At 38.0% G+C, this 24,637-nt stretch overlaps 1 protein-coding gene across 1 annotated transcript in view; it reads right to left on the bottom strand.

Moving 5' to 3' along the window:
* LOC113935553 (zinc finger protein 850) overlaps positions 1-24,637 on the bottom strand; it is a 123,237-nt gene that overhangs the window by 7,999 nt on the left and 90,601 nt on the right. The window lies entirely within an intron of this gene.

The raw sequence follows: 24,637 nt of genomic DNA, 5'->3' as shown, positions 1-24,637 counted from the left end.
AAGAAACATTTCTTTAACAAATGGTGCTAGGACAACTGGATAAACACATGCAAAAGAATGAAGTCAAACCCTCAATCTCACTTCATATAAAAAATTAACCCATGAAACTGGACCCACTTTCTTAACCTATACACAAAAATAAACTCAACATGGATTAAGGACGTAAATGTGAGACCAGAAACCATAAAAATCCTAGAAGAGAGAACAAGCATAATTTCTCCAACATCAGCCACACCAACATTTTTCATGATGCTTGTCTCCTGAGGCAAGGAAAATAAAAGCAAAAATAAACTACATCAGAATAACAGCAAAGGAAACAATCAAGAGAACTAAAGACAACCTACCGAATGGAAGAAGATATTTTCAATATGACATAACCAATAAAGGGCTAGTATCCAAAATATATAAAGGACTTACACAACTCAACACCCCAAAACAAAATAATCCAATTAAAAATTGGGCAGAACCCATGAACAGACATTTCTCCAAAGAAGACTTATAGATGGCCAACTGACACCTGAAAAGATGCTCAACATCACTCATCATCAGGGGAATGCAAGTAAAAACCACAATGAGATATCATCTCACACCTGTCAGAATAGCTAAAATCAGTAACAAAGAAACAAGTGTGGGGCGCCTGGGTGGTTCAGTCGTTAAGCGTCTGCCTTCGGCTCAGGTCATGATCCCAGGGTCCTGGGATCGAGCCCCGCATTGGGCTCCCTGCTCTGTGGGAAGCCTGCTACTCCCTCTCCCACTCCCCCTGCTTGTGTTCCCTCTCTCGCTGTGTCTCTCTCTGTCAAATAAATAAATAAAATCTTTAAAAAAAAGAAAGAAAGAAAGAAACAAGTGTTAGCGAAGATATGGAGAAAAAGGAACCTTCGGGCACCGTTGGTGGGAACACAAACCGTGCAGACAATGTGGAAAACAGTATGAAGACGCCTCAAAAAAATTAAAAGTAGAATGACCGTATGATTCAGTAATTCCGCTAGTGGGTATTTAACCAAAGAATATGAAAACACTAATTCAAAAAGATCTATCACCTCACACTAGTCAAAAAGTCTAAAATTAACAAGTCAGGAAAGGACAGATGTTAAAGGATGCAGAGAAAGGGAAACCCTCGTACACTGTTGGTGGGAATGCAAGCTGGTGCAGCCACTCCAGAAAACAGTATGGAGGTTCCTCAAGAAGTTGAAAATAGAGCTACCCTATGACCCAGCAATTGCTCTACTGGGTATTTACCCCAAAGATACAAATGTAATGATCCGGAGGGGCACCTGTACCCCCAGTGTTTATAGCAGCAATGTCCACAATAGCCTAGATGTCCATCAACAGATGAATGGATAAAGACGATGTGATATACACACACAATGGAATACTATTCAGCCATGAAAAAAATTGAAATCTTGCCATTTGCAATGACGTGGATGGAACTAGAGGGTATTATGCTAAGTGAAATAAGTCAATCAGAGAAAGACAATTATCATATGACCTCACTTGTATGTGGAATTTAAGAAACAAAACAGAGGATCATAGGGGAAGAGAGGAAAAAATAAAACAAGATAAAATCAGAGAGGGAGACAAACGAAAGAGACTCTTATTCATAGGAAACAAACAGGGTTGCTGGAGGGGACAGGGTGAGGGGTGAGGTAACTGGATGATGGACATTAAGGAGGGCACATGATGTAATGAGCACTGGGTATTACATAAGACTGATGAATCACTGACCTCTACCTCTGAAACCAATGATACATTATATATTAACTAATTGAATTTAAATTAAAAAAAAAAAAGAAAAGGAAAAATAAGATCTTTGCACTCCTATGTTTACTGCAGCATTATTTACAATAGCCAAATTATAGAAGCAACCCAAATGTCCATCAATAGATGAATGGATAAAGATGTGAGATAGATAGATAGATAGATAGATAGATAGATAGATAGATAGATAGATAAATGGAATATTACTCAGCCATAAAAAAGAATAAAATCTTGCCATTTGCAACAACATGGATGGATCTAGAGAGTACAATGCTAGGTGAAATAAGTCAGTCAAAAACAAATACCATTTGATTTCACTCATATGTAGAATTTAAGAAACAAAACAAAGAAAGAAAAAAGAGACAAAAAAAGACTAAAATATACAGAACAAACTGGTGGTTATTGGGGGAGAGGTCAGTAGGGGGATGGATGAAATAGCTGAAAGGGATTAGCAGTATACTTACTGTGATGAGCACTGAGTAATGTATAGAATTGTTGAATCACTATATTGTACACCTGAAACTAATATAACACTGTATGTTAATTGTACTAGAATTTTAAAAAATTTAAAATCCTCTTTCATAAAAATTGGCTTAACATTAAAAAAATAAGCCAAAATGGATCAATAGCCTAAATATAAGAGCTAACCCATAAAACTTTAAGATTTTATTTATTTATTTGAGAGAGAGAGAGACAAAGAGTGCGAGAGAAAGAGAGAGCACAAGCAGGGTGGAGGGGCAGAGGGAGAGGGAGAAGCAAGCTCCCCAATGTGCAGGGAGCCCAACACGGGGCTTGATCCCAGGACCCCGGGATCATGACCTGAGCTGAAGGCAGACACTTAACCAACTGAGCCACCCAGGTGCCCCTATATCAAACTCTTTTAAGAAAACACAGGGATTTATAAATCTTTATGACCTTGGAATTGGCAATATATTCTTAGTAATTATACTATTACAAGTACTTGGTAAGTATTTCTTATACTTTTCAAAGTACAAGTAATAAAAAAATACATTTTAATTCATCAAAGTTAAAGGTTTTGTGCTTCAAACAGCTAAGGGTGTTTTATGGGGTGAAGAGAATTTTGAAACTAGAGAGAGCTGAGGTATGCACAACATTCTGAAGACAGGTTAAATACCATGGAATTTACACTAACTACAACTGAATTGTATACTTTAAAATGGTTAGCTATTAGGTGAATTCACCTAAACAAGAAAAACCTTTGAAAAAAAGAAGCCAAAAGAAAACTGGAATGAAAAGATGCTGTTTCATTACTAATTAAGATATTGTAAATTAAAACCATAATGACAGATCACCATAAATACATCAGATAAAAAGTGTAAGGATTCCAAATCTTGGCAAAGATGTGAAGCAGTAGGTAAACATACATTGTTAAAAACAGAATCTTATAGAACTACTCAAACAGTTTGGTATTATTTAGGTTAATATACATATTCCTATGATTCAGCAATTACACTCCTAAGAAAAACATACACTAGAATGTTGATAGCAGCAACAGTTTCTATTAAGAGCAAATAGATGAAAACCCCAATATCCACAAAAATATATATTGGATAAAGTATGATAAAGTCATACAGCTATTGAAATGAAATAGCATGCAGCAGTGAAAATAAACAAGATACATCTAAACTATTCCATATGAATTAATTTTAAAAATATTAAAACAAAATTAACAAAACACACAGTATGATTTAATTTATATAAAGTTTAAAAGCTGGCAAAATTATAAAACATTCCTTAGGTTGTCATAAAAAGTTGGTAAAATGGATGTCTATAATAGCAGAGGAATTATTTTTACAAAAGTCTTTTTAATGGTTACACCTCAGTAGCAAGTAAAAAAAGATTAATTTTGTTTGGGCAGGCAGAGGGATTCGAGGTAACAGCAAAGTATTTTTTAAACTGTGTGATGGTTATATGGGTCATTATTTTAAAAATATATTTTTTGATCAAATATTACTGTTTTTTTTTAAGATTTTATTTATTTGACAGAGAGAGACAGAGTGAGAGAGGGAACACAAGTAAAGGGAGAGAGGGAGAAGCAGGCTTCCCGCGGAGCAGAGAGCCTGATGTTGGGCTCAATCCCAGGACTCTGAGATCATGACCTGAGCTGAAGGCAGACACACTACTGAGCATCTCTGTGAGCGTGTTTTTGAATGAGTTCAACATTTAAATAAGTAAATTGACTTGTGAGTAAATGACTGAGTAAAGCAGATTGCTCTTCCTAACGTGGGTAGGCCTCATATAATCAACTGAAGGCCTGAACAGAACAAAAGTCTGATCCCCCAGTGAATAAAGGGAATTTCTCCTGCATGACTGCTTTCTAGCTGGGCCATCGGTTTTCCTCCTGCATTTAGACTCAAACTGAAACAGTAGCGCTTCCCAGATCTCAAGCTTGCTGGCCTTTGGACTGGAACTCTACCATCAGCTCTTCAGTTCTCTAGCTTGTAGACTGTAGATCTTGGGGCTTGTCAGTCTCCATTATTGCATGACACAATTCCTTATTATATATTTATATATTTGCCATCGGTTCTGATTCCTTGGAGAATCCGACTAACCTCCCCCCCATCACAGTATATATACACAAAGCATATATACACAAAGTATATATCCACATATATATGTGGGTGTGTGTTAAGTAAGAATCATTGTACATGTACAGCACTATTTAGCGAGACTAATCTTGCTTTTCTTAGTACAACTGAAGAGTTTGAGACAATTCAAGAAAACTGCCTTTCCCTAAGTGAGAATAAACTTCCATTTTGTCCATGATATGTTAGCTAATTTTATTTATTTTTTATTTTTTATAAAGATTATTTATTTATTTGACAGAGAAAGACACAGCGAGAGAGGGAACACAAGCAGGGGGAGTGGGAGAGGGAGAAGCAGGCTTCCCGCCAAGCAGGGAGCCCAATGTGGGGCTTGATCCCAGGACCCTAGGATCATGACCTGAGCCGAAGGCAGACGCTTAACAACTGAGCCACCCATGTGCCCCGCTAATTTTATTTTTTTATCTTTCCTGGAGATTTAGATCCAAACTATCTTGGTTAAGATCATTGGCTCTGAAGTCTGAGAAACCCAGCTTTCAATCCAGGTCCTAAAATCTAGGTCCCAACACTTATGTCCTTGGGTAAATTATTTGCCCCACTAAAACTCAGTTTCCTCCTCTATAGAATATTGGCAAAAAATTTATCAGTTTCTAAGGTGCTATATATAGTACCTTGAACATAATAAAGCTCAAGAAATGGCATTTTCATTTATCAATTATCCCCATCTTATTATGCTATAGTTATTTTGTGTAAGTCCACAAAATCAAATAAAAAGTGTTCTGTTGGACATTTCATCCAGTGAATTGCCAGATAACCTATTATTTTTTTGCTCCTGATTTTCTATTATAATTGTATCAGAATTTCATTTTAAATCTTATTGTTTTAAGATATCACAACTTTATATAATGATTTAACATATACATAAGTGGCAATATATGACAAGCATACCAATATTGGGGAAGGGAGTACTACATTCTTCTTTTATGTTCAAAATCTATATATGATTTGAGAAACAGAGACACAAATTCCTCCTGAGGTAAGTCATCTTTTTTGGATGTCTCTAAACTCCTCTTTCTGACTGCACCAACAAGAGCCAAAGGAGGTTATTCTCTATAAATGGTGCTGTATCTCTAGAGTTAAAAATACTTTGCCTGAAGTTGTAATGGGTCATCACTGTTGGCTTCCGTCCCAGAGACCTAGATCTATGTAACTTTTTAAAAAATTTTATTTACTTAAGCAATCTCTACACTCAACATGGGGCTCCAACTCACAACCCCAAGATCAAGAGTCTCATGCTCTTCCGACTGAGCAGCCAGGTGCTCCTAGATCTATAGAACTCAGAAAAATCAGTTGGTGTTCATTGGTTCAGCTAGCAAGGCTCTCAAATGTCTTATCCTTCCCAAAGGTCCCATCTGATTATACAATAATCAGTGAACAGAGATTGATCTAGTTTTAAATTAGCATCGTATCATGATGTATTTAATTTTTTTTTTTTGCTTTTCAGAGAAAAGCACAGCCAACTTAACCCAATCTATTTGTATAATATACTTTAAAGAATTATCCTTTATTTAAAAAAAAAAAAGTCAAAATGAGTATTTAGAAAATTGTTAGAGCTTACTATACTTTCCTTTGTCTTTTTGCAAGAAGTAGTCATGTTATATATACATATATATAAAGGACACCCTCCTGGGCATATTTCATGGTCTCCTGGACATAGCACTGTGTTGTTGAAGGTGCACTGATGGGCAATAAAGACAGTGCTCCATATGTCACATTTATCTTCTCATCTCTTGGAGACCTGGGGGGAATACACTTTACTAAATTCAAACCTAGAATATATTTTATACATGTCTGAATGTACAAAACTTTTTTTAACTTCAAATAAAAAAAAACAGAGAGTACATTCCCCAATTTATCTGATAAAACTAGTATAGCCATGATGCCAAATAAGAAAATGACTATAAAAGAGAATAATTTCAGGCTGATTTAACTTATGAATATAGATATAAATATTGAAAACAAAATTCTAGTCAACAATACAGTAAGTAACAAAAAAGAAAAGATTATAACTAAGTTTATTTTATTCAAGGAAGATAAGATTCCTCTAACATTAGAAAATATATTAACATAATTAACTTTGTTAACCGATTAAAGAGAAAAAGCACAATTACTTCCAATAAACAATTTGATGAAATTCAACATCCAATTATTAAACAGAAAAAAAAGAACTTAAAAACCTGTGAGTAGAAGGAAATTTCCTTATACTGATGAGTGGTACCTATAAAATACAGGAAAGAACATACTAAATGATGAAAAAGTTAAGTGCATGTCCTTAAAAGTTATAGCAAGTAAAATATATAAATCACTGGAAAGCAAGAAACAAAACTGATGTTTGCAGATCTTATGATTGCCTACAAGGAAAAAATGCAAAAGATTCTCTAACAGATTGTTATATTTAGTAAAAGATTTTGCAGAACTCTCAGAAATAAACCAGAAAACAAAGGCCAACTGCATCTCTACATACCAGCAACAAAGTTAGAAAAATACATTTTATTTAGGGGTGTCTGGCTGGCTCAGTCAGTAGGGCGGGCAACTCTTAATCTTGGGATCATGAGTTTGAGCCCCACATTGAGTATAGAGATTACTTTAAAAAAATAAAATATAGGGGCGCCTGGATGGCTCAGTCATTAAGCATCTGCGTTCGCCTCAGGTCATGGTCCTAGGGTCCTGGAATCGAGCCCCACATCAGGCTTCCTGCTCGGAGGGAAGCCTGCTTATCCCTCTCCCACTCCCCCTGCTTGTGTTCCTGCTCTCACTATCTCCCTCTCTGTCAAATAAATAAATAAAAAATCTTTAAAAAAATAAAATATGAAAATGAAAATACATTTTATTACAAATAGTACCAAAGCAAAGTTCTTAGAAATGTATAATATGTGAACAGAATTATAAAAGTGGACTGAGATATTAAACAACACCTAAATATATGGAAATGTCATTTCTTATTAAAAGGAAGCATCAATTTTGTAAAGTCATCAATTCTCCAGAGTAATCTATACATTTATTGCAATTGTAATAAAAATCACAAGTTTTTCATGGATCTTGACAAGATGATTTTCTAACTTACATATAGAAGACTAAGGGACACTCCTTAAAAATAAGCTGGAAGGACTCACTCTATCAGATGTCAAGACTTACTAGAAAACAATACTCACTGACTGTGGCATTGGCACAGAGAAAAAATTAGATAACTATGGCACAGAAGACTGAGCCAGGAATACACTCACATACATATGGAAACTTATGATCGGACAATCCTGGCACTGCAACTCTTCCAGATTAAAGAAGACTGAAAGAGAGATGATACTAAATTCAATGTGTGATCCTAGACTGTATCCTGGACAGTGCCTGGGAACAGAGGATGAGGGCACAGTGAGTACTACAAAACAACATTATTAGGACCAGTGAAAAATCTTGAATATAGATTGTTAAATAAGAGTACTGTAATTGTTTAAATTTCTTATTTTAATAAGTGTACTGTGGTCATGCAAGAGAATACTTTTGTTCTGAGAAAATAACACACTGACATGTTTAAAAGTAAAGAAGCAAATTTCCACAACTTATTTTTTTTTTAAGATTTTATTTATTTATTTAACAGAGAGAGTGAGAGAACACAAGCAGGGGGAGCACCAGAGGGAGAGGGAGAAGCAGGCTCCCCGCTGAGCAGGTAGCCCAATGCAGGGCTCGATCCCAGGACCCTGGGATCATGACCTGAGCTGAAGGCAGGCGCTTAACCGACAGCCACCCAGGCGCCCCTCCACAACTTATTCTTAAATAGTTCAGGTAAAACGTGTGCATTGTGCATGTGTGTGTGGGCATACACATATAGAGAGAGAACTACAAGCACATACAGGAATGATCATGCAAATGGGGCAAAAGTAAACTGCTGGTGAATCTGAGTAGAGTACACAAGAATACTTTGTACTATTCTTTGTAACTTTACTGTAAGTTTGAATTTAATAAAAATTTAAAAGTAATCCAAAACAAGACATATTACTAAATAATTCTCAAGTTAAATATGAAACTAAACAGAAATACAAAATACCTAGAAATGAAGTGAAAATGAGACCAATGTATTTTTTAAAAATCTTGACACAGAAAATTACAAAGAAAAAATTAATAACATTAAACTTCAAAAAATAAAACTGATCTGAATTCAATATTGTAACAAAATGGCAGGAAAGGATATAAAAACAGAATACAAAAGTTTTAAAACTTGTAAGTCACAAAACTCAAAACTTGCTTTTGAAAAGCATGAAGACTGCTGATAAAACATGAAAACTGATGTTTTATGTTTTCTCCCAAAACACCACTAAAATGACCAAACAATGATAGTTTCATAACATTATTGCTGGCAAGAACGCAGGTATGACCTATATTGTTGCCTGCCTCCTTCAAACTCATCCCTCCCCTACCTACTTGCTACACAATGGTTTTGGTTTTGGTTTTTTTGATAGTTACAGTACTCAGCTCTAGAAAATGAATCATGATTTCCCTAGGTCAGTGGTTCCTAACTCTGACTGCAATTAGAATTAACTGGGTAGCTTTCAAAAAATTCTAGAGCTTGAACACCACTTCAGACCAATTAAATCTCAATGTTTTTTCTTGTCACTTTGTACGAGCATTTAAGTCATTAATTCACAACTGTGATAGCATACTAGAATCATCTGGTGCTCTTTTAAAAATGATAATGCTCAGGCCATATCCCAGATGAATTAAATCAGAATCGCTGTGGGCATGACCCAGACATCAGTAACCATGGTTAAGAATGACTAGCATAAATTAAAAAAAAAAAAAATGCAAGTTCGTTTTTGCACCTCATGTAGCCATAAGTAAACTAACCAGAAGTGGAGAAACAGGTTCTGTCAGAGAGAGTTAGGCGTACTATGAAGTGAAGAAGCTATTGTGAAGTTTAACTTGTAAATATTTACTGAAGTTTAAAATATGTGTATTCTATTATCCCCATAATTTCACTTTTAGTATATACCTTAGAGAAGGCCTATACATAAATGTTCATTGGAACAGTGATTGCCACCGTGATAACTATATGAAACTAAATGTTTAAAAACCAGAAAATGATTAAACATACCACAGTACTACAAAATATGGCCTTACATGAAGCAATTAAAGTGAGGTAGTTCTATACTTATGTGTACAATTCCTCACACAGAATGAAAAACCAAGTTTCAGAATGGTAACAATAACTACCAAATGACTGACACTAAGTGAATGTTCTGAGTGAATGTTCTAAGAATCCTGTTCTAAGGATTTTACATGAACCAACTCAAACCTTGGACCAACCCTATAAGGCAGTTACTTTCCACATTTTGCGGCCTATACTTATTATTCTCTTTATATAGATATACTTTTATGTGACAAACAATACCATATACATGTGTGCATATATTTAAATGCATAGAATAAAGGTAAAAAGGATAAATAATTAACTTGGAACAGGGGCTATCTTTGGGTACTTCAGGTAGATACCTGGGAATGGAGACTGTGGTCACATGGGATGTGAGCCCCTCCATGACATATAGATTATTTTTATAAGAAAAATACATAATTATGATTTAACTAAAAACAAAATTAAAAAAGGAAAACACTAGCATTCAGGCTAAGGAGATACTTGTTTATAAAGGCAACAGTTTGGGGGCACCTGGGTGGCTCAGTCGTTGGGCGTCTGCCTTCAGCTCAGGTCATGATCCCAGGGTCCTGGGATTGAGCCCACATCGGGCTGCCTGCTCAGTAGGAAACCTGCTTTTCCCTCTCCCACTCCCCCTGCTTGTGTTTCCTATCTCATTGTGTCTCTCTCTGTCAAATAAATAAATAAAATCTTTAAAAAAAAAGGCAATAGTTTGTAAGCAAACCATATTCAACAAAAGGGGCTTGATAAGATGCTAACATTATGAGACCATTACAACTCATGATAAAGATAAATGTGTAAAAGCATGACAGTTGTTCATAATGTATTTTGGCATGATAAAGATGGGTTACAGGTCAGTGGCCATAGTATGATCACATTAAAGAAAGAATTCTAAGCATTTGCTCTAACAATTTGACAGCAGTCTTTAACTGATAGGACTACAGATGACCTTTGCCTTTTATTTCTGCTTCTCTGTATTTTCTAAATTTGTTGTAATAAAGAATTATTTTGTAATGAAAGAAACAGAGAATACGGCTATTTTCAGGAAAAAAAAGTGACATATTTGATCAGGCATTCAAAGATTTGTAAAAGGAAATGATCTTAACATGGCAGAGGTACAAGAACAGAGACATAAATTTTTAAAATATTTAATAGATAATACAACCCACTTAAATAATATAACACCAAGTAGACAATGCAAAGTAATGGAAAAGGAAATAAGTTATTACTAGATAAAAGACACTGGAACAATACTGAGTAAATGAAAAAAATGAATTTAGATCCCCAATACACAGCAAAACAAATTTAAAATGGGTTAAAAGTTATGTTTATAAGAGAATTAATATGTATAATCCTGGCTCTCAATGATTTACAAAGCATTTGGGGAGCAAAATTTGCCTAAGATCCTTTGGAGAATAAAGCTGGACACATCATGCTCCCTGATTTTAAAGTATATTATTGTTTTGATATAGTAATCAAAACAGTATGGTATTGGCATAAAAACAGACACACAGATCAGTGGAATGGAATACAGACTCAGAAATAAACCCATGGACCACAAACCCAGAAATAAACTCTGGCCAATTAATTTCAACAAAGGAGCCATAAATATACAAAAGGGAAAGGACAGCCTGTTTAATAAATGGTGTTGGAAAAACTAGACAGCCACATGCAAAAGAATGATTATTATCTTACACCATACAAAAAATTTACTCAAAATGGATAAAAAGGCTTGAACATAAAACCTGAAACCATAAAATTCCTAGAAGAAAACAGAGGCTGTTAGCTCCTTGACACTGGTCTTGGATATGATATTTTGGATATACCTCCACAAGCAAAGGCAACAAATGCAAAAATAAATGAGTGGACTATATCAAACTAAAAAGCTTCTGGGGGCGCCTGGGTGGCTCAGTCGTTAAGCGTCTGCCTTCAGCTCAGGTCATCATCCCAGGGTCCTAGGATCGAGCCCTGCATCAGACTCCCTGCTCGGCGGGAAGCCTGCTTCTCCCTCTCCCACTCCCGCTGCTTGTGTTCCCTCTCTCGCTGTGTCTCTCTCTGTCAAATAAATAAAATCTTTAAAAAAAAAAAAAACTTCTGAATAGGGTGCCTGGGTGGCTCATTCGTTAAGCATCTGCCTTCGGCTTTAGGTCATGATCCCAGGGTCCTGGGATCGAGCCCCACATCAGGCTCCCTGCTCGGCGGGAAGCCTGCTTCTCCCTCTCCCACTACCCCTGCTTGTGTTTCCTCTCTCACTGTGTCTTTCTCTGTCAAATAAATGAATAATAAAATCTTAAAAAAAAAAAAAACCTTCTGAATAGCAAAGTAAATCATCAACAAAATAGAAAGGCAACCTACTGAAAGGGAGAAAATATTTGCAAATCATATACCTGATAAAGGGGTATATGATAATATCCAAAATATATAAAAAGTAATACAACTCAATAGCAAATAAACATTCTGATTTAAAAAATGGACAGAAGTTTTTTTTTTTAAAGATTTTATTTATTTATTTGAGAGAGAGAATGAGATAGAGAGAGCATGAGAGGGGAGAGGGTCAGAGGGAGAAGCAGACTCCCTGCCGAGCAGGGAGCCCGATGCGGGACCCGATCCCAGGACTCCAGGATCATGACCTGAGCCGAAGGCAGTCGCTTAACGAACTGAGCCACCCAGGCGCCCTGGAGAGAAGTTTTGAATAAACATTGCTCCAAAGAAGACATACAGATGACCAATAGTACATGAAATGATGCTCAACATTACTAACCATCAGGGAAATGCAAATTAAAACTACAATGAGATATCATCTTACAACTGTTAGAGTGGCTATTATCAAAAAGATAAGAAATAATCTGTTGAGAAGGATATGGAGAAAAGGGAACCCTTTTGCCCTGCTGGTGGGAATGTAAATTGGTGTAGTCACTATGGAAAACAGTATGGAGGTTTCTCAAAAAATTAAAAATAGAATACCGTATGATCCAGCAAACTTCTGAGTATTATCCAAAGAAAATGAAAACACGAACTCAGAAAGATATATGCACCCCCATGTTCACTGCAGCATTGTTTACAATAGCCAAGATATGGAAACAATCTCAGTGACCAACAATGGATGAATAGAGATTATCAGAATATTATTCAGTCATAAAAAAGAATGAAATCTTGCCATCTGTGACAACATGGATGGACCTTGAGGTCATTATGCTAAGTGAAGTAAGTCAGATAAAAGTAAATACCATATACTTTCACTTATAAGTGGAATCTAAACAAACAAATAAAAGCCAAGCTCGTAGACATAGAGAACAGATTGGTAGTTGCCAGAGACTGGGGGTGGGGGTGTGAAATGGGTAAAGGGGTTCAAAAGGTACAAACATCCAGCTATAAAACAAATAAGTCATGAGTAGTAAATAATACTGCACTGCATATTTGAATGTTGCTAATAGACTAAATCTTAAAAAAATCCTCATCACAAGAAAAACTACATATGGTGATGGATATTAACTAGACTTACTGTGGGGTCATTTCAAAATATATACAAATATCAAATCATTATCTTGTACTTCTGAAACTAATATAATGTTACATGTCATTTATACCTCAATTTAAAAAAAAATCCTTTGGGAACCACCAAAAGGCCTTTAGTTAAGTGCTTTATACTGTAATTGATATAGAGGTCCCAAGAATGAGAAGTAAAGGAGAAAGGGAGCTAACATTTCTTGAACTTCTGATGTGTACCAAGTGTTCTACACATATCTTATTTCATTCTCAACATTAAGTGAGAATAAGAACCTCTCATTTCGGGCACCTGAGTGGCTCAGATGGTTAAGCGTCTGCCTTCAACTCAGGTCATGATCCCAGGGTCCTGGGATCGAACCCTGCATCGGGCTCCCTGCTCAGTGGGGAGCCTGCTTCTCCCTCTGCCTCTGCCTCTCTCTCTCTCTCTCTGACTCTCATGAATAAATAAATAAAAAACATTAAAAAAAAAAGAACCTCTCATTTACAGGTTAAACAGCTCACAGGTGGTGCAGCTGAGATCAGAAGCCACATCTGATACTAGAGCCCATGCTTTTTACACCATGTTACAGAGAGACCAGTATAGGTAAACTAATCTGAGAGATGATGTCTTTTTTTAATTATTATTCTGAAGAAGCCTATATTTAAACTAAAGAGAATAGATGGCAAAGATGCAAATGCAAAAACTATCTGACAAAGGACAGCAGAAGGTAGGGGCAAGAGGAAAGGACAATTAAAAAAGAAATATAATATGGAGAGAACAGTAAAGGGTACCATAAAAAGCAGAACTGATTGGACCAGAATGTTATTAAAATAAAAATTTTAGACAATAGATATCTACATCTGTACCTAAGGCTATACCTATTTTTAAAAAATTTTAAAGATTTTATTTATTTATTTGAGAGACAGAGAGAGAGCACAAGCTGGGGGAGAGGCAGAGGGAGAGAGAGAAGCAGGCTCCCTGCCTGATGCGGGGCTTGATCCCAGGATGCTGGGATCATGACCTGAGCTGAAGGCAGACACTTAACCAACTGAGCCATAGAGGCGCCCCTTTTTTTAATTTTAAGTAATTTCTACACCCAACATGGGGCTTGAACTCACAACCCCAAGATAAAGAGTTGCATGCTCCACTGACTGAGTGAGTCAGGAGCCCCCTACCTAATTTTTATATCCCCACTTCCAAAAATGTATTTGAGGAGGCAAAGAATTAAAGAAAAAAAAATTCTAATCATACACAACGATCATAGGTAACAGGTACTCAATATCATAAACACAGGCTAAAATTATTACTATGACTGATCATTATTTAAAGTGTTCAGATTCCTGGCAGTCAAATGCAAAAGAGAAATACTATACAATGGATTATATGGTTCCTATTTGCCTAGGGAGATAAGCAAGACCTTGTTGAGAAAACCTTAAGAAGACTAAAACAACTGAGAGGTTCATGTTATTAGAAGATTCACCAAATTTCTACTCATACAATTATAGATACAATGCAATTCAATCTAAATTACAAAAGATGTTTGAGTGGAACCAAGCTATTTCAAAAAATTTATATGGAAATGCAGAGGAACACAAACAGCCAAGATACTCTTGCTCCAAATATTATAAAGTCACAGTGAATAAAATATCATGATATTGCTGCAAGGAGAGAAAAATAGAGCAATGGAACAGAATATAATGTCCAGAAATAAACATAGACATATATGATCACTTGACTTTTTACTAAATGGCACTGCAGATCAGTGTAGAAAAGATGAACTTTACAATAAATGATACTGGAACAACTGGATATACATATGGGGGATAAAATGAAATTACATCACTACCTACAGAAATCAATTCCAGGTAGTGTAAAGACCCACATGTTAAAGCCAAAGAATGGAAAGCTTTTAGAAGAGAACATAAGAAATTTTCATTACCTCAAGGTAGCAGAAAATTTCTTAAATAACACTAACCACTGAAAAAGATTTCATAACATTTAAATCCCAAACCTCTATTCATCAAAAGGCAACAGAATGAAAAACCAAGCCAGAGAGAAGAAAATGTTTAGTCACTATTATACAGAAGATATACATATAGATAGATAGATAGATAGATACATATAAATATATATATATATATCTGCTTTAATCAGAGAAAAACAACCCAATTAAAAATTGGAAAAACATTTCAACAAGCATTTTACAAAAGAGGATATCCGGCTGGGCAAGAATTTGTGTTCAGTTTCATTGAAAATCAAGGAAATATCAATTAAATGTATAATTAATAACATTAGACATCCACCAAATTGGCAAAAATTTAAAAGTACGATGATGCCAAGGGCAGGCACGGATGTGGAGCAAAAGGAATCTTTATAAACAGTTGATACAAGTAAAAACTTGCACAGTATATTTTTTTTAAAGAATTTATTTATTTCTTTATTTGAGAGAAAGAGAGCACCTAGAGGAAGAGGGAGAAGCAGACTCCTCACTGAGCAGGGAGCCCAATGTGGGGCTCGATCCCAGGACCCTGGGATCATGACCTGAGCCGAAGGCAGACTGACTGAGCCACCCAGGCACCCCTTGCACAGTATCTTTAGAGAACAGTTTGACATTGTCTAGTAAAACTGAAGACATATAAACTCTATCCCTCAGCAATTTAATCACAATTTTAGTGTATATGCTAAAGAAATGCAAGCAGAGATGTACCAAAATATGTGCAAAATATTCATAGTCACATCGCTTCTAATAGTCAAAAACTGGAAGCAAGTCATATATCCATGAAAAGTAGACTGGATAAGCAGTAAATTGTGATGCTATCATGCAAGATTATATACAGCAATGGAAAAAAATGAACTGTAGTTACAGGAAACATGAATGAAGCTCATATTTTTTTATGAAAAAAGACACAAAAGAATGTCTATTCATACAAAGAAAACACATAAACTAAACCTATGGTTTTGGAATTCATACACTAAAGTTCTAATGAAAGGCAAAGAAATGATCACAGTGGTCATCACCAGAGGAACACAATTGTTTATGATTGTAGAAGGGTACAACAGAGGTTTCTTTAGAGATGGCTGTATTCTATTTCTTAGGTACTCCCTATTGTGAGTATAATTATGTATTAAATGGCACAAATGAGTAGGATATACCTTTTCTGTACCTAATTTGAGAGCAAAAAAAAAAAAAAGCCACAGGCATTCAAATAAATATGAACTTCTAAAAATGTTTCAAATATTAAATCATGTGGGAAAATACTTAAATATAATTTTATGTAAAAATGGAGGTTATAATGGTAAATGTTGAATGAATTCAATTTTTAAAAATCACATTTTATATACATACATAAAACAGACCAGGAAGAAAATACAAAAAAGTTAGCTTTGGTTTTAGCTGGGAATTGAAATTTTCTTCAAAAGATGTACTTCTGAAATTATTTAAAATAGTCATGTCTTACTTTTATAAATAGAAATAGTATTTTTAAAAAAAGACAGCATAAAGTAAAATTAAACCATTTGACAAATTAGTAAGAGAAAATCAGGTGCCTGTGAGGGCTTAGGGTTTGCAGCCAATCACATTTTCTCAAAGGGTAAATTCCAGGAAGCAAATCACCTGATGGGCAAGAATTTTCAAGAGGAGAAAAGCAAGTCAAGTCCTGACAAAGAAAAGGGGATTTCCGGAAACAAGGGGAAACCACAAACTACCTTGCAGGAGCCTTGTGGATGTTCAACAGCCATTCTTTACTCCACTCTGGAAGCCTCTGTGCAAGCAAAGCAGAGCTGAGGAAGAAGAAAGGAGTCAGGAAACATCAGATTCTTCGGCGAGCCCAGGTCAACCAACCGCCCGCCACCTATAAATGTAGGTCTAGGTCAGGCAAGACTAGGGCGTCCTGTTCAATACCAGCATCAAGACAAGAGCAGGGTCACTGCAGTTCTGGGCAGAATTTGTCCCCGAGCTCACAGAGGTCCCCCGGGAGCAGAGCGCTGGAGTCACAAAGGTAGACAAAGGCGTCCCACACTACAGTGCTATACGGACACACAGTCCCACAAACTCAACCACGGGGATAGAGGCACCCCCAAACCTAAACACAACTGGCTGCACATGGTCACACAAGCATACACACCACGGGGACACAGTCACAATCGCAGTCATAGACACCCCACACACTCACATTCCCACTGCCACACTTCATGGGGACACAGTGACAACGAATTGACACGCACCCTACACCAATAATATCACAAATACATACACCATGGGTAAACACAATCACAGATCTCACAGTTAAGGCATCCCACACCCACAGTTCAAAAATGGTCATAAACACACACGCACCATGAAGACACCCAGTTTTACAACCGCGGTCAAAGAACACTACACTCGCAAAAATCCTGTCACACAATTAAACCTCATCACACATGAGCAATCGTAACAGCAAATCAAGCCCTCCTCCCCGCCCTCACAGTTCCGTACACACGCTCACAGTGACACAGAGACACAGTCACATTTAGACACACACCCTCCTCACAATCTCCCCTGCTCAGCTGGCTCCCCTACACACCCCGCACAGTCCAGAGGTTCCAGACACGCCGGCTCCAACCCCGGGTTCCCGGCCACCTCACCTATGCCTCCTTCCGTAGGGTCAGCACCCCCTCTACTCTACTTGGAACAAGTCGAAAGCGGCAGCTACCACAGCGCCCGGAGGCCGTTTGCCCCAAGCCGCCAGAAGATCCCGCCCACTCCTCAGGAGAGGGGCTAGTTCTCGCGGGAGGGATACTGAGCCTAGAGGCATCTGGGAGATGTAGTACAGATGTAACGACAGGTTGCTAAAAAGCGGTCTCCTGGATATGTCGACTCCCCGGTGGCAAAGAGCCTGGACTCACCCAAAACTGTGTCTTCCCGCTGAGCAGCGCACCGGGGGCTTCCGCGAGTGTCAGCTGACTAGGATTCCGTCGACCAAACTGGAGTCAGGCTCCTCTGAGTTCTCCTCTTGACTGGGTCTCGTCCTTGACCTGCTGACCCTAGTTCAGCAAGAATCCCACTGCTTTTGATATTTCACCAAGCTCCTCTTAGTAATTTGCTATCCACTGACTCCCTCACCCTGCCCCTTGGATATAAATCCCAGCTACTGTTATATATTGAGTTGAGTTCAGTCTCTCTTCTCCACTGCGACAATCTAATAAAATCTTCCTTACCTGTTTAACTTGCCTGGTGCAGTTTTTCGTTGACAATGCTCCCAGTGCGGTTCTCAGGCTTTGACGACTCACCCTGCAGCATACTTGGCCCTACGGCCTCCTGGGAAATGCAGTCCTGGACTTCTCCAATGGCCAGATGGACCAGGGTAAGGTAAGCGGTGTCCTCTAGGCACTGAGGTGAGGCCTGGCCACATTTAAATGCCCTGGAGGGTGCTCGGAATTCTGCTTTGTCCTGGGAATACAAAAATGCTCTTGAGTAAGGCTGCTGCGGACCTTGTCAGAAGAAGGAACCCCTATGTGGACCTGAGCATCTGTGACCAAACCAGCCTGGGGAGTTTGAAAGGGAGGAATCTTCAAGCCCAGTCATGTATGTGAAAGTGGACAAAGGAGGTCCCGTCATGGGACAGTGGTGAGATTACATGTGTGACTGGTTGAGGGGGGAGGGAGGATAGTTGAATGAAAGAGAAACTGCATGCAGGTAAAATTGATGAGTGTGACAGAGTGGGATCAAGATTATGTGTGGCTTTGTGAGGCTGGAGGGTCACATCATGGGTGTGTGTGGTTGTGCAGCTAGTGGGGCAAGAGTGTCTGGATCCCTGCACGTATGTGTATGGGTATCTATGTGATCACCTGAATGTAGGTCATCTCAGCATGGGTGCCTGAGATGGTGGAGGAATCTGAATCCTGCAAGCCTCATTTTCTCCTCAAGCTGATAATAAGGGTATGTCTTCCTGGAGCTCCGATCTTAAGAGGGAAAAGCTGCATTTTAATTTATATAACAAATAACTTGTAGCATTTTTATATAAACGCTTAAGTTTCCAACCATTTGTTCTGGAATAGAATAACAAATCAGTATGACATATTAAACAGGGCATATTTTGCTATAGGGGTACTTGTTTTGTCTACAATCTTGCCCCCAGACATTTACTCTTTGTAGTAATTGGTAGGGCAAATTGGGGTCATTGGTAGGGTAAATGTTCGGAGATGTAATTGTTCAATTCAAGGAGAAGTATCAACCACAAAAGATGTTCAGAGGAAGCTGTACAGGGATGTGATGCTGGAGAACTAGAGCAACATAGTCATATTAGACATGGATAGCTCTCTGTACAATCCAACTTTTGAAAATAAAGTGCTGTCTCTTTTCCATTTCTGAAATATTGAGAAACTTTACATGGCATAATAGATTCAGCTTTGAGATAACAAGTTTCAGGTGTTCTCAAACCCTCTGCCATATGATTGCATATGCTCAACCTTTAAGGTAAAAAGTTATTTACTTTGTTTCTCTTTATGTGGTAACTTCCTTAAAGACCCAAGCTCCGTCTGATTTAGGGGATAGTGCTTGAATTAAAATTCAGTCTTATATCATTTTCCTATATATAGGCTATCACATCACCAAACTGGATAAAATCTTTAATTGGAACAAGAAGAGAGACCATGGGTGGTAACAGAGGAAATGTAAAGTAGGTTCTTTCCAAGTGAGTGAGTGAAAACCAGGCAGATGTGCTTGGGGTAAGGCAGAATACAGATGTTTAGTGAGAGAGCTGACAACACTGAAATGTTTTTCAGGGTTTCATTTATAGGCCCTACTCTCCTTGAGTCTTAGCTGATGTGAATCCTTCTGTCATTATTCTTCCTCTATCAGTGCCCTCTTTTAAGTAATCCTAGAGGACCACATTCTCTTCATTGTCATAGTCTACATATGCAGTGAGTCCTTCACAAATCTGTAGTATTGAGGCACCTGGGTGCCTCAGTCGGTTAAGCGGCTGCCTTCAGCTGGGTTCATGATCCCAGGGTCCTGGGATTGAGCCCCACAGAGTCCCGGCATCTGGCTCCTTGCTCAGCAGGGAACCTGCTTCTCCCTCTGCCTGACGCTCCCCCTGCTTGTGCTCGCTCTCTCTCTGACAAATAAATAAATAAAATATTTTTTTTAAACATCTGCAGTCTTTTGAAACTATTATTGTTGCACACTGCAGTTTCTTTTTTATTACATTCCATTTTCTATCTTTCTATTGCTAAAAGCTTCAGGATTATATTTTACATCTGCATTTCCCATTGTCACTTATTTCCCACAGTCATATTTCAGCTACTTTCATCACCTCTTGAAGTTACTAGCTTAGAAATGGTTGCTGCTGTAACCATTAAATGGTTGCTGCTGGTTTCGTATGTAAACTACTTTGAGTAATTCTATATTTATACCAACATATCTATGTATACAAAGCCCCTCATCTTTATTTTTCACAAATGTTAGTATACTACAAAGCATCTAGTCTTTTTACTCACTATTATTTCTTAGAAGGCATCCCATATTAATACATATTCCTTATTCCTTCTTATGGTGGTATTGTGTTTTGTCATAGGGAAAATGCCATACCTTAATATCGTATTAGTGAATATTTAGGATGTTTTCAGGTTTCTACAATTCTGGAATAATATATATACTCAGCTTTGCATAGATATGCAGGCATCTTTGTAATAAATTCCTTTAAGAAGTGCTGGTTATGGGGCGCCTGGGTCACTCAGTCGTTAAGCGTCTGCCTTCGGCTCAGGTCATGACCCCAGGGTCCTGGGATCGAGCCCCGCCTCAGGCTCCCTGCTCCACGGGAAGCCCGCTTCTCCCTCTCCCACTCCCCCTGCTTGTGTTCCTGCTCTCACTATCTCTCTCTCACTGTCAAATAAATAAATAAAATCTTTTTTAAAAAAGTGCTGGTTAAAAAAATAAAAATAAATTAATAAATTAATTAAAAAGTGCTGGTTATGTATAAATATTTGCAATGCACATAAGATGAATCACTTTCCATTCCCACCAAAAATTTTGTAAGAGTGCCTATTTCCTGTTCCTGTCAAACCCTGTATTTCTTCATTCAGCAGCTCAATGTGACCTATTGAGCCCTTTGTCTGTGCCAGGTTCTATTCCAGGGAAGCATCAGTGAACAAAATGGCCAAAATTTCCTTTCCTCAAGGAGTTTACATTCTAGTCAGGGAAAGTGGCCAATGAACATGTAAATGAAATATAGAGTATTCCAGGGCGCCTGGGTGGCTCAGATGGTTAAGCGACTGCCTTTGGCTCAGGTCATGATCCTGGAGTCCCGGGATTGAGGCCTGCATGGGGCTCCCTGCTCAGCGGGGAGTCTGCTTCTCCCTCTGACCCTCCCCCCTCTCATGCTCTTTCTCTCTCATTCTCTCTCTCTCAAATAAATAAATAAAATCTTAAAAAAAAAAGAAATATATAGTATTCCAGATAAAGGTAAGCTCTGTAGAGAAAAAGAAAGCTTGGAAATGAGATAGTGAGTGCCAAGGGAATTGCCATATCTTAAAAGCTTTATTTATTTATTTATTAGTTATGAACTTTATTTATATATTATTTATTAACTTTAGTTAATAGTTTATGTTAAACACCTGCCCTACCCAATATAGGGCTTGACCTCACAACCCTGAGATCAAGAGTCCCATGCTCTTCTGACTGAGACAGCCAGGCACCTGGGAATTGCAATTTTAAATAGAATAGTTAGGAAAAACCTAACTAAGAAGAAAATATCTGAGCAAACCAAAAGGAAGGAGTAGCGACATTTGAACATATTTGGACAAAGCAAATTATAAAGAGAGAAAACACCAAAACATAAACGCTATGGGTTGGGTACAAGCCTGTATATTCAAGGAGCAGCGGGGAGTCTGCTTGGGATTCTCTCCCTCTCCCCCTGAGTGCCATGCATGCATGAGTGTGCGCTCTCTCTCTCTCTCTCTCTCTCAAATAAATAAAATAAATAATCTTTAAAAAAAAAAAAACTATGGAATAAGCAAGTTTTAGGGGGTAGATGAAGAATTTTGTCTTTGATCTCATAAACCACTGAGAAAGTCCATGTTAAAGAGAAACATTTGCATGTCGTCAGTATCTAGGTGTCATTTACAGTAGTGAGAGGATGAGAGTTCTAAGGAAATCTTTTAGGGTAAGACTAAACACAGTAACATGTTGTAGTGGGTTGAATGGTGGCATCCCAGAGATATGTCTGTATCCTAATCCCCAAGACCTGTGAATGTGACCTTGATGTAGTTTTGGGTAGCACTGGAGTCCAGAGCCAATGGCCAAGAAATAATTCTTATTAAAGCACGGAGACAGGACCCATGGCAGAAAGAAATGCATTACAAGTGTGAGGGGTGACTGATTATAAACTTGGGAGTTGGGGGAGGTAAGGAAAAGGGAGGTTTCCAAAAGGACTTTCTATCTCAAGTATTTGTCAATGGGCTGCTGGTCATAGAGAAATTTAATTTTGTTTACATTCCCTTTTGCCTCTGTTTCCCATAACACTCATGGAGGGGAAGGTGATGTCAGGGTTCTAGGAAATCAAGTTATAGGTCTCCAAAAGTTAGGCTATTGATAAGAATGCTTTTTCCTTGTCTATCACTAAGTTATTTGTAAATTGATGGAAACTCTTGTCCTGCAGAACTGAGATCTTTATCAGTTAACCATTTGTTTTTCCTTTCCCTTAGGGTTAGGGCAGCCAGAAGTGCCTGAGGAATGTCAACATATCCTACCGGGGACTTGGGGGTGGGACGGTGTCAGCTTGTGCTTTGTCCTCAGCTTGCCTTTTGCTCCCTCATCAACCTTACTTGGTAAAAGGATCTTTGCATATGCAATTAAGTTAAGGATCTCTAAGTGAGTTCATCCTGGATTATCTGTGTGTGACCTAAATCCAATGACAAGTGTCTTTATAATAGAAGATGAAAAGACATACAAAAGAAGGCCATGTAAAGACAGAGGTAGAGATTGAAGTTATGCAGCAACAAGCTAAGGACACCTGAGTTTAGTTCTGTGTTGTTTTGGTTTGGGTTTTTTGGTCTCTTGGGAGCATCTTGATTTTTTTTTTTCCCTTGCCTTTTCATATGCCTTAAATTTTTTTGTTGTTGTTGAAAGCCAGACATTTTGTTTAGGACAGTAGTGTGCGGAAAAGCCTTAACATAGCCGACCTGAGAATTCTTATCTTTAGAAGTCCTATTTGCACAGTTGGTGCTTGGCTTGCATCTAGAACTTAGTTTTCCTCAGGGGGGTCCCGCTATCCTAATAAGAGTGGCTCCCTATGCCTGTTTGTACAAATCAATAGTTTATGTTAAACACCTGCTTTCCTTCTGAAATTCTGGTATGCACCTGGCAGAAGCTGCCTTTGTGACCAGCCTACAATAAAAATCTCTAGGTACTGAGTCTCTAATGAGCTTCTTCCCTGGTTGGCAACATTTCAAGTGTGTTGTCACAACTCGTTGCAGGGGAAATTAATTTCCTGTGCGACTCTACTTGGAAATGATCCTTGGAACTATGCACCTGGTTTTTCCTGGACTTTACTCCATGTGCTTTTCCTCTTTGCTAATTTTGCTTTGTATTGTTTCACTGAGTTCTTCTAGAGAATCATTCAACCTTAGAGGGAGTATTGATCTTGGGGTCCCACAACACAGTAGTAACTGAGGAAAATAATTTTCATGCCTGAATGGGCACACTTTTCCTGTGGAGTTTTAAGTTAATTCAATTAGGAGTTTTAACAACTAAGCAAGATAAATTCATGCAATTTGATTTGCATTTATATACATTTCAAAGATAGATAACTGACAACCAAGATATTTGTGGGGTCCCCCAATCCGACGGGAGCCACCAAATGTGGGGTAACCTGAGCTGGTGGAAGCCTGCTACACAGGCAGTGAAAGAATTCACCCAAAGCAGAACAAGGGTGATAGAAGTTTGTTGACAGCAAAGCAGAAATTGCTGTGAGGCAGGGGTGGGGGGCTGTAGTTAAGGGAGGAAGGTGAGAAGGTATGGGAAGTATGGAATTTTTCTTTTTTGGTACCTGTGTCTACCCACTGGTCAGCTAGGGCTTATGATTCTTTTGAGGTGGGTCTCCTAAAGGGCCTGTTTGTATTCAGCCAGGGGGTTTCTGTGGGCCCTTCTACCTTACTGAAGTTTCCACTGTTCAGGTGGATTGCCTAAAAGCGGCCTCTACAATATTATTACCTTAACAGTCAGGCGGGAGAGTGGTCAGCTAGGGACTGGGGATCAGAAATATCTCATGCGGGGCGCCTGGGTGGCTCAGTCGTTGAGCGTCTGCTTTTGGCTCAGGTCATGGTTTCCAGGTCCTGGGATCGAGCCCCACATCGGGGTCCCTGCTCCGTGGGGAGCCTGCTTCTCCCTCTCCCACTCCCACTGCTTGTGTTCCTTCTCGCTGTGTCTCTCTCCGTCAGATAAGTGAATAAAATCTTTAAAAAATAAATAAATAAAATAAAGTTGCATTTCCTATTGAGCAACATTAAAAAAAAATATCTCATGCATAGGTCGTTTCTTCTTGAAATACCAACAATGTACTCTTCATTAGTATTGAGTAAAACTGAATGTACACATTCTATGCACTTTTCGTCAGGTATTTCCTATTTTACAATAAAAATATCTTAAAA

The sequence above is a fragment of the Zalophus californianus genome, chromosome 17, assembly GCF_009762305.2.
Source record: "Zalophus californianus isolate mZalCal1 chromosome 17, mZalCal1.pri.v2, whole genome shotgun sequence".
In the NCBI taxonomy this organism is placed as follows: Eukaryota; Metazoa; Chordata; class Mammalia; order Carnivora; family Otariidae; genus Zalophus; species Zalophus californianus.
This window is presented reverse-complemented; position numbering and strand designations above follow the sequence as displayed.